The following is an 11,980-nucleotide window of genomic DNA, read 5'->3' as shown; positions in this document are numbered from 1 at the left end:
AGGAATTAGAAACAAAAATAGTCGGCCTATTTTTACATATATGGCCATACAACATAATCCCATTTAAGAAACCAAGCTATAATGCTTAAGCTAATATAATTCCCAAATCGTTTTTAAAAAGTTGAATGAATTGATGAGGTATATGTGTAGGGCAATAATATATATAAACACTTGGTTGTTAGACACAAATGCATTAGTATAGATGTACCAGGATCATAAAACCAGACATAACCACTTGGCAGACAGGCTAAGAAATAATCAACTGAGTTTAATTCAATTCCATGCATGCCAGTGTATAACAACCACTCCTAGTTATGAACTGCTTTCCTATTGATATTCTGTTTGGTTTACTTCTTTTTTTTTTTTTTCCTTTTCTTTTTGGTACTTCAGGTAATCATTATCATTCTCCTCTGAAGTTATTCAGAATCATTGACTCTTGATACAAATGTCTTTTTACCACTCAATGCCATTCTCCTTCTTAGTATAACTAATTTAATTAACCTTTCAGACCCTGCAGAGAAAATAGGGCATTCTTATTTTTAAACCTGGACTTTTCCTTTCCTTTTTTTCTATTTTCATGAATCTCTCTCTCTCCATCCTTCTCTCTCTCTCTCTTTTCCCACTTATATTTTGTCCTTTTCCATTAAAAACAATTTAACCATTTTCTTTTCTCCTGCATGTAGTTTTAAAATGCTAAGGGCCCTTACAATAACTACATTCTAGTTCTTCTAGACTTTATGGATCCCTGGTGCATGAATTTATGAATTATTAGTTTATGGTTCCTAGGATTATGGTATTAAACTTTGCATATGCACATAGAGAAATCAACCCACAGAACTTACTTGAGGATTAACTGAAAGTTTTTAATGATATTCATAAGTGATTGTGTTAAAATTATCTTCTAGGGGAAAAGTGAATTATAGCATTCATTTTCTGGTTATTTCTTGCACTCTCAAGCATGACAGTGTAAAATTGTTGAAATAGGATTGATTTTATATGTGATCCAGTTTTATTCCACTGGAGACATGCTGAATTTAAAATATTAGGTAGTAAAGACAGTAAAAGACTGAATTCATCTAGTTTGCTAATACTGAGGCAAGGCACTTCTGAATAGATGTAGAGAAAAGATGATATTCACTTACTCAAGTAGTACCCATAAAAAAGCTGCAGTGGTTCAAATATGAGAAAATAAAAACAGGTGAATTTCCTTTCAATCTAAATCCACATTAAATCAACCAAAGATATTTGAAAATTTAAATGAATACAATTTGATTATTGAGTTTAAGCATGACTTTTGTTGAGATACTTAGGATATTTGATAGATTTTTCTTTTCTAATACAAGCGATTAGATTCCAAACCCTTCACAAGCAGATTAACAAAAATGTGAGATCATCTAAAATGCCTGTTCACTTTTCAAATGAAGTCATTAAAATTTATAAGGTTAGTTGACTTTCACAGGGTCTCATGACTAAATTTGGTGGCAAAGCTACAGTGATAACCTATCTGCTGCTGTCTCCAGAATTTGAAGTTTTCTTTTCAATGTTTTAAATTATAAGAAAATCCTTATTATAAAATAACTGTGAGATGATATATTTTCCATTGCTTTATATCTCATAAAGTGTAACAATATTTCAATTATCACTATAAATTATAACATTAAGCTCATATTAAATAAAAAGGTTTGATGTAAATTTTAAAGAAAAGATAATATTTGGTGATTATTTACTGAAAAAATTACAACTGGGAAATACTGAACTGGCTAACTCTTAGGAAGCTGAAATTATGAACTTAATTCAGTAACTTAACAAAAATCCTGCAAAAATAATGGAGCCTAAGTTAAGCAGTGGGCAAAAAAATAAGGACATAGATGTAAAAGATTTTAAGAAATTAGAATCACAGTGCTTAGCTATATTTAGATATTATAGTTAAACAGAAAATTATAGATGGTTCTCAATGAATGAACCAGGATAGGAAATGAAGAAGAAGAATTTTTGAACATACCAAAATGATGAGTTTAAGCCTATTCATTTTCAGGTGCTTGGGGCATACCCATATGATCAGTTCATTTATGGATTTTAATGTTTGAACGGCACAATAGACATATGACCAGGGCTTACATATAAACTTTGATGTGATCACTTTCTCACAAAAGTGAGCATATAGGGAGGCTTTGTTTGCAAAGAACATAAAAAAATCCTAGGAAATACCAAATCAATGGAGTGTGAGAAAACAGAGAGGGAGGCTGAGATTAAAGAGACAAAGCAATAGAAGAAAACACAAAAAGCCAAGAGGGTACAAATATTTTGAGAAGGAATAATTATTCCTCTTATTAAGAGGCAGGAAAAGATAAAGAATAGTAGGAAATAAGAAATAATGCAATATTATCTCTAAAATTATATCAATAAGAGATGGCAATTTAGAATTATTATTATTTTTCAAAATTATTTACCTTTACTGTCTAGAGATTTAGGGATTTCAAGTGTGAGTCTCTGATTCCTACTCTGATAGCAATTACTCTATATTCTGGATACCTGAAGGCAAATACTTTGATTATCACTCAGGCTGTTGCATGGAATATAGAGGAAAAATTAGCTTTAAGGGTGTATTTTCTTGACTACAACATATTAACAAAGTCAAAAGTGGTAACTACAGCTTTGATTTCAAACTTTTATACAATGGCAATTCTATGACTAGATTTATATCAAGTGATTCACATAAGAGGAAATGTTTTCACTTTCAGAATAAATGTTTATCTAAAATTCTGAAACGCATGAATAAAATTTTCTAAATATTGTATGCAAAGAATAATTTGTTCATAAATGTTATATTTATAATGAATAATAATTTTTCTTTGTTTTACATGAATCACTAAAATTTTTAGTAATACTTAAATGTGTTAACCCTTCACAATTATAAAGTGAAATAGGCACTTTTCCTTATATATAAATAGATCAATTTATAAAAGGCCCCCCTCTTTCTCTGAATAGTATTTGTGGCTTTCCTGAACTCTGCTGATACCTGCCAATACATTTCAATAAATTAAGAATAGTTTAAATTAATATTGACCAAACTAAAGTAATCATAATTTATAGGTCTCAAGTTTTCATTACTTATAGTGTCTCAACATTTGGTACTTTCAATCATAGAAGTATGTAGTGAGAAAAATTTAAGATATTTTGTAATATAATATTGTCATATGCCCCATCTATCCAAGGTCATAGTAAAACAGCCTTTTAATCAGGTATAAATAATTTCCCACAAAAATAAACAGGTCCCTAGAATCAATTCTCATTTATCATAATGCCTTGAAGTTATCAGCTTAAAGGTTTCAATAATAAGAGTGTTTTGAATCTAATTAAAAGTTTCAACCTAATCTACATATTTACTGTAATTAACAGTATTACAAGAATTTAAGATCTTGCCTATAAACCAGAATATTAAGTAATTCATTAATCACATTCAATACACAAAATTCCTTGATATATTAACATTATGTGTCAACTGTACAGAGCTAAAAGGTGCACACATATTTGGTTAAACATTATTGTAGGTGTGTGTGAGAGTTTCTGGATGAGATTAACATTTGGTATTGAGTTGATACAATCAATAAAGCAAATTGCCCTACTCAGTGTTGGTGGGCCTCATCCAATCTACTAAAGGTATGAATAAAACAAAAAGACTACAGCAGAATTAGCTTTCTGCACATCTTCAAGCTAGAACACTGGTCTTCTCTTGCCTTTGGGCTTGGACTAGAACTTATACCTCCTAGTTCTCTGGTCTTTCTCTCTTTCTCACCCCTTCTCTCATTCAGTTAGTTCTGTTTCCCTGGGGAATCCAAACTAATACAGATTTTAGTACTGAAAATTGTTCTAAACATAAAAAGAATTTTAAAGATGAGTTTTTCAAATGTGTTCTGGGTTTTTGGAATTGGCTCTCTAATCTGATTAGATTTAAACATGCTAATAACTATTTGTAGTAGAAAAGAGATTACCTGATATGTGGTAAATGTGGAATGTCTAAAAAATGGGGAAGAGACGGAATGTGATTTTCACAATACTTAGAAAAATTATTCAAACGTTAACCTTGATAAGCTTTAGTCTTCTTTTTAGGTTGCAGAAAGCTTAAAATGTAATTGCTCTCACATTTGCAATGCACGAAACACACAACTTTTCTTAAACCCACAAGAAAGCTGAGATTTCAGTAACCTGAAATTTAAGGAAAGACAGGTGACTCCAAAGGAGAGATGACATGAATATAGATTGCCTGGAGCAGATGTCAAACACAAGACATCATAGAAATCAGTAAGAAGAATGTGGCTAAAATTTTTAATGGCTTTCTAAAAGCCAAGTGCAGACTAGACTGGTAATATAAAGCTTCTGGAAGTCACAGACATGGGGGAAATCTGCACCCATTTGCACCGAAATGGGGAAGGAAAAGACTTACATCAACATCGTCGTCATGGGACACATAGATTCGGCAAGTCCATCACTACTGGCCATCTGATCTACAAATGTGGTGGGATCAACAAAAGAACCATCAAAAAATCTGAGAAGGAGGCCACTGAAATGGGAAAGGGCTCCTTCAATATGTGTGGGTTTTGGAGAAACCAAAAGCTGAATGTGAGCATGGTATCACCATTGAAATCTCCCTGTGGAAATTTGAGACTAGTAAATATTATGTGACTATTATTGATGCCCCAGGACACAGGGACTTTATCAAAAACATGATTACAGGCACATCTCAGGCTGACTATATTGTCCTCATTGGTGTTGGTGAATTTGAAGCTGGTATCTCAAAGAATGGGCAGACCCATGAGCATGCCCTTCTGGCTTACACACTAGGTATAAAACAACTAATTATTGGTGTAAACAAAATGGATTCCACTAAGGTGCCCTACAGCAAGAAGAGATACAAGGAAATTGTTGAAGAAGTCAGCACTTATATTAAGAAAATTGTCTACAACCCTGACCCTGTAGCATTTGTGCCAGTTTCTGGTTGGAATGGTGACAACATGGTGGAGCCAAGTGTTAACATCCCTTGATTCAAGGGATGGAAAGCCACCCGGAAAGATGCCAACTCCAGTGGAACCATACTGCTTGAAGCTCTGGATTGCACCTTGCCACCAACTCGTCCAACTGACAAGCCCTTGATTCTGCCTCTCCAAGATGTCTACAAAAGTGGTAGTATTGGTATGGTCCCTGTGGGCCAAGTGGAGACTGGTGTTCTCAAACCTGGCATGGTGGTCACCTTTGCTCCAGTCAATGTTACAACTGAAGTAAAGTCTGTTGAAATGCACTATGAAGCTTTGAGCGAAGCCCTCACAGGGGGCAACATGGGCTTCAACGTCAAGAATGTGTCTGTCAAAGATATTCATCATGGCAATGTTACTGGTGACAGCAAAAATGACCCACCAATGGCAACAGCTGGCTTCACTGCTCAGGTGATTATCCTGAACCACCCAGACCAAATTAGCGCAGGCTACGCTACTGTACCAGATTGTCACGCAGCTCATATTGCCTGCAAGTTTGCTGAGCTGAAGGTAAAGATTGATTGCCGCTCTGGAAAGAAGCTGGTTCTTCATCATAAATCTCACCATGTTTTCACACAAAAGACAGAAAGTGAAGTGGCGGTCCTGAGAAAGTCTCTACCATGGTGTAGTCCTGGGGAAGAAGCTCAGAAGCTACAGAAAAAAAAACATGAAGCATCACTGGCACTCTTCTCTCCTGTGTTTCCTGGGGAACAAAATTCTTAAGCTATTTGGGAAAGGGCAACAAGCTTCTTTCCTGTAGGGCACAAGTGAAGACCCAGTGGAATGTGGGAAGGTCCTGGACCCAACACATTAAAGATCTCCTACAGTGGGAAGAGGAAAGGCAATGATACTCATGGACACAGCTCCAAAAAGACTGAGAGAAAAACAGAAGAGGGAATGCATCCTCCTTCTCCACTCCATACCAATTCCAGGCTAACAGGTATGAATAATAAGTAATAGCAGTCTATTATTGTTGGAGAAGTTAGAAAGGAGAGAAATGTTCTCTGAGGAAGAATTGCAAAGAAAAGATCTCAAGCTGAGAACAGATCAAACATTAAGAACAACTCACTGGCAAACTATTCCATGTATACATTATAAGAGAACTCTAGAAATATTTAAGGTCCATGGTGCTCTGAGGGTTGTGATAGCAAGAACAAAATCTAAATGTTGCTCAAAACCTGACTCAATTGTTTCCGCATTCAGACTGGCAATAATTAAAAAGGCAGAGAAAGCCACCAGGTGGGATACAATAGCACAAAATTTTATGCATACTGGTATACTTATAGACTTTTGCAGCCATGTAAACTTATGGCCTATTTCTGAGAAAAAATTATCCCAAAAGTCCATTAAAAGAATGTTAATTGATTGTGATAACAGGTGGTTGGGGAAAACTGATTTCCATCAGTAAGGCAATTGTTGAGAAAAGTGGATGCATTTACGTACATTTATATTACCCAAATAATATATACTTATTAAAAGTAACATATAAGATGCCTATGAAAATTGGTGTTTAAATCTTAAAAGTATAGTACTGACTGCAAGATAAAGGAAAAGACATCTATAACACACTATCATTTTTAAATAAAAATACATGTGCATAAAACAAATTAAAAATAAAATTTAAATATTTAACAAGCATATGTAACAGTAAAAGGATACGGCTGATCATGGAGGGGTATGGGAATGGGATATGAGGAATCAAGTGAATAAACAATTATACAGGTAAAATAGAAGTGAGCCTTTATGAGGATTATGATCAATTTACTGTTATGAATACAGGAGAATAATTAAGGCAAATATTTTCTCTTGAGTTAAACAATCAATGAACCAAAAAAAAAATAGTAGTGAACACTAAATGTTCTTTATGGTTTAATTACACAAAAATATTTTAAAATACCTAAAACATCTTTCTATGGTTTAAATAAGAGACATCTGTCATCTACTGTTTATAAAGCTCTTTTCACCTTAGTGTCTAATCTCTTTTTACTTATTCATCTCAAAAGAAACTTAAAAAGATGGCATTTCTCAACTATGACAAAATTTGAACTTTTATAATATTTATGTTTACAAAAAGGATATAATAAGAAAACAAATATCATGTTTTTAAATATTTTCCTGACTCTAGAAACCCAAAGGAATGAATCACTAGCTCCCTCTATTATTGAGAGCAGTAAAGTGACAAATCTGATGAGTGTCACAGTAAAAGTTTAGACAACATAAGTGGAATTCATGAAAAGATTTTCTTTTACAGGCACTCAGAGTTTCATAAAGTCTACCTGCTTACTGATAGGCTTAATGGTACAAAACCTTGACATGTGGGACTGGGGACTTCTAGATACTAGGCTCAATCCTCATTTGCAAGTCAGTTTGTAGAAACGTGTTTCCTAAATAAAAAGCAATGCTTAGTGTCATTATACAAATACTATCCACAGAGAAACACATGGACCATATATGTGTGGATATGTCAAACAAAGCTCCAGAATATTTATCTTGGATTTTTGTTGAAGAAACACATGACTCTCTTCAGCCAGTTACTGATTCCTGAGTGTCAGCCCATCAATTGTCTATTATCACATAAAGCCAAGTCCCTTTCATTGCCTCCCTACTTTTAAAAAGAAATTTATAGCTATCTTTAGAATAACTAATTTTGACAGAACAGATATATTATTTTCCTTCAAATAAAACACATGGCTCTCAATGATTATAGATAAAATAATATATACATAGTAATATATATTTAAGATGACTTTCTAATATTTCATAGCAAGAGAAACAATATCAAGGTGAGTTGGGCAAAGAGGATCTATATTAGTGTGCTGGATTGAAAATAATTTATTAACCCCTTTAAAACTATGACGATTTAATAAATGAATGATAAAGTACATGTTGTATAATAATATTAAAATATATATCATATAGTTGGAGATTTAAAACATATTATATTTATGAAAGCCATCAAGACAATAATATGTGGCATTGATGACAACATATTTTTAAAATAATCTAAAGCTGTGCTGTTCAATATGGTAGCCAATGGCCATACAAACTAAATTTAAATTAATGATATTAAATAAAATTTAAAAGACAATTTACCAATTATACTGTTCACCTGAAACGCTTGGTAGCCACATGTGGCTAGTGGCTACCATATCAGACAGTGAGCTTCAGAAAATATCCATCATCACAGAAAGGCCTATTGAACAGCGTGGGTGTAAAGAATATATGACATTAGTTGCTTGCTAAAATGAGATTGAACAGCCCACTCATTTAAAAGGCATCTTCATGCTGATTAGTTAAAAAAGTATTCTGACAATCTATGTTCCCTAAATTTTAGTGCCAGTGTCGGAGTTGTAAAGAGTCAACAAAATTAAAATCAAGTTATACAGATGCAAAGCAATAAAACAAAACTAATCAAAGAAAGATGAAATCTACTCAAAATAGGCAAGTACAGAGAATAATGAAGTTTGTTTTATGCCATACACACACACATATATATATGTATATAAATGGTCTGTAGTTGTAAGTATTCCAATCAAGATCTTCAAATTAGACAAAATTTGTGATATAACAGTTTAGGATTAGAGAACTAGGAATCTTGATGTGAACTGAGAAGTAAAGCTTTGTTTTATATGTGAGCAGCTTGTTCCCATGACCAGAAAAATATTGACGTCATGAAATTGATCTCTAGGGATTTCCTCAAGTACACATTAAAATTATTTATTGTTTTATAGTCCTAGCTCTCTGTGGCAAAATTTTCCTGGGGCAAACTAAGTAACATTGACCATAGGTAGTCAATAATCATATCTAATTTATAGTGACAGGCATGTTTTTTATTCTCAAGCTACTATCATATTCATTCTTTAGCCTGAGTTGAAAAATAAATAATTATCAACTGGGAAAGTGATCATTCAAGATCCACTCCACTCTTTGAATAGTCATGAGTGTAGGGTGACAGTTATTTGAATCACTACCTATATCAGGTTTAGCTGATCTTTTAGATGAATGACCATTTATTGAATCATTTGATGAGAGTGTCTGAAAAACAGAGTTTAGGATTCTAGAGGTCACACATTTGAACGTGCAACAAAGACAAATGCAAAGAGGCGATCTATGCTCAAAGCATATAGTCTGCTTCTAAACCACAAGCCAAAAGTGACCAAACTAAACCAAGAGACATGATCCTTTCTCCAATTTGAAGAGTTCACAGAACCAGGTATGAGGATATTAGCTAAATTGCCTAATTTTGTGATTCTTCATTTGTTTTCTGGATCTTGATAAAAATAGTAAAGATCTGAAAGGATTCAGTTGGTGTTTAAGTATATTATTGTCCTAAAATAGTACATGTATCTTTTGAAAACAAAATATCATGTATATGTCTATTCTTCCTCATTTTTAGTGAGAAATTATAATGCATCAATAACATATTCTAGCCCGCATCAATATCTGAATTATTGTATGTAAAATTTTTCTAGATTCTCACATCTTTTTTATAATATGATATGAGGAGATTTGAACATATAGAGAAGCCACCAGATTTCCTCTTGAGTTGTTAAGGTTTTAGATCTGTTAGAACTTCGTTTTTCCTCTTTCTTAATTCAAGTTATTAAGCAATCTATCTTTTCTTTTACTTTTCTTTTTCATGTTTTTCTTTTTTTTCTTTTCCTTCCTTCCTTCCTTCCTTCCTTCCTTCCTTCCTTCCTTCCTTCCTTCCTTCCTTCCTTCCTTCCTTCCTTCTTTGTTTCTTAAGTAAGATGTTGAACCAAAATGAAGCAGAGTGATATCAGGGGCTATCTTGAGATTTGCAACAGTTTACAAAGATAACAGGTACATATCCAATTTGCTTTTAGTAGCCAATAGGTTTTTGTGCCACATATCTAATGTCATATATGTAGAAATTCCTCTATTAGTGTATCTATATTTTATTGTATAGTTTTGGTATCATTCTAAGACAGCTTGGATCCTAGTCAGATAGGTACAGTATAAAGAGGAAACATAATCAAATAGAAGAAAGATTAGATCTGAAAAAATGAAGATTTCTGTGATTCTTATGAAATATAGGTCATCTTTTTCTGTTTTCTTCTTGAAACTTACCTGTACAAAAGTTTGGTTGCATAGGCTACCTCCTATCAGTGTTCCCTGAGTGTTGTTTCATTGCTGTTCCTTTCATAGATTTGACATGTAAATTGTTTTAGCTTGTTAGTTTTAAGGCATTTTTTTCCATTATATTCCATCTTTAAAAAATCAATTAATAGTTGAGTTTAATTATTTATAAAATCAATTCTTTCACAATTTATTTGTTTGAAAAGGAGTTGTGTGGCACTCAGAATAAAAAATTTGTAAATCAATACTCTTTGATTTAATGTTTAGTCAAATTATTTTTTAAAAAGTGAAGCCAGTGGTTGGATTCTAACACCAAGGAGTAAGTAAATACACAAAAGATTATTTAAAGCATAAAAACCTTGTAAATATTATGGTTAAGTTAAAATAAAAATTGCTAACAATCTGGAACTTTGCTCCAATAATGAACAAATGAAAAAACTGAAAAGAAAAAAAAGAATAACAACATGCCAATTAAAACATGTAATTTGTGCCTACAATTATTATAGCTGCTCATGTCATACAATTGTTTTGATTCAAAATTCTTGGGGGAGAATTTCTTGTTTTGTGTGCCAGTTATCTATTTATTGCCTGTCAACAGTAAATTCATCTTTCATTTCCTTCTATGCAAAATGGAATCTAGGTCCTTTAAATATTTCTCCTTTGCCAACTGGCATGATTGAAAGCTTCGTTAGTAGAAGTTGCCAGGCAGACTTTGCAAGGGAAGGGTTTTCCTTTCTCTTTCCAGCGTATTCACTTGGTCAGCTCCTGAAACACACACACACACAGCTTCCCTACTGCCCCGCTCCGGCAGTGTGGGTAGCATCTCTAGTATTCACGTGGACAGTAGGACACAGAGACCAACAGCTTCCCTTGGTACCTTTTCCTCCCCACCACAGTAGTTCTACAGCAGAATACCTCTGGCTTTCTTTAGCCTTCTAAGAATTTACCACAAGCTCCAATGGGCAGATTTTCAAAAGTTTGGTGGGACAGCACCACAACTTCTCTGCAATTCTCTGAGCCATGACCTTGTCCTCTCCTACAATTTCTGGATCTGGGCTTTGTACTATATCCTTTGGAGTTATTTTTCTTTTATTAGCCAATCACACATTGCTCCAATCCCCTGTTATAGTTAATAATTCTTCATATTGATCTTTCCCTGTTTAAATTACTGTGTGGTTTCTTTTTGCTAACTAAACTATGACTGATACACCAACCAAAGCCATCTATTTCTGGAGGATTAGTAAGACTATTGGTTTTATAGTTCCTGATATAGTGGCAGTCTATGTCTTATATCTTTTAAGCTAGGACACATTTAGCCGTGGATCAATATTCTGAAGATTAACTGCTGCGTTAGTGTTCAAAAGTGTTTAATAGGGTTTTTTTCAACATTGTTCTAAGGCATTTCTCCTTCTGGTATATTTTCCATAAGACAAATTCATTAGTATTAGATCATTTAGAGCATGTTGCCAGAATGTGAAGAAAGGAAGTTTTTACCCATTGGTGATAAGACTGGATATGAATAATATGTGCAGTATTACTGAGGTGAGTTAGAGCCCCAAATCAGGAGTGAAATACTAAACTTCACAGTGTCAAACTCGTGACAGTTGTGGGACCTACAGAGTATGACATCATGGACATGAGGGCCAGAGGGCCAGGAGAAACACTGGGGCCATCCAAGTCCCAGAAAGTCAAGTAAATCTGCTAATGTAGTTTTAAAATGTCATTGGTTCTCTTTACTTTTACTAAATATTGAGGATGATAGAAACAATAATGTCCCTTAGTAAGTAGTAAGACTTTTCAAATTTCTGTCTTAAGAAACCCAGTAAAGTGAATGCCTCTGTTGTTGGAGA

At 33.5% G+C, this 11,980-nt stretch overlaps 1 pseudogene; it reads left to right on the top strand.

Annotated features, from left to right (window-relative positions):
• The first annotated feature begins 4,423 nt into the window (after nucleotides 1-4,423).
• LOC123634574 lies at nucleotides 4,424-5,753 on the top strand (annotated as a pseudogene).
• Nucleotides 5,754-11,980: the final 6,227 nt, after the last annotated feature.

This window comes from Lemur catta, chromosome 3 (genome assembly GCF_020740605.2).
Source record: "Lemur catta isolate mLemCat1 chromosome 3, mLemCat1.pri, whole genome shotgun sequence".
Lineage (NCBI taxonomy): Eukaryota > Metazoa > Chordata > Mammalia > Primates > Lemuridae > Lemur > Lemur catta.
This window is presented reverse-complemented; position numbering and strand designations above follow the sequence as displayed.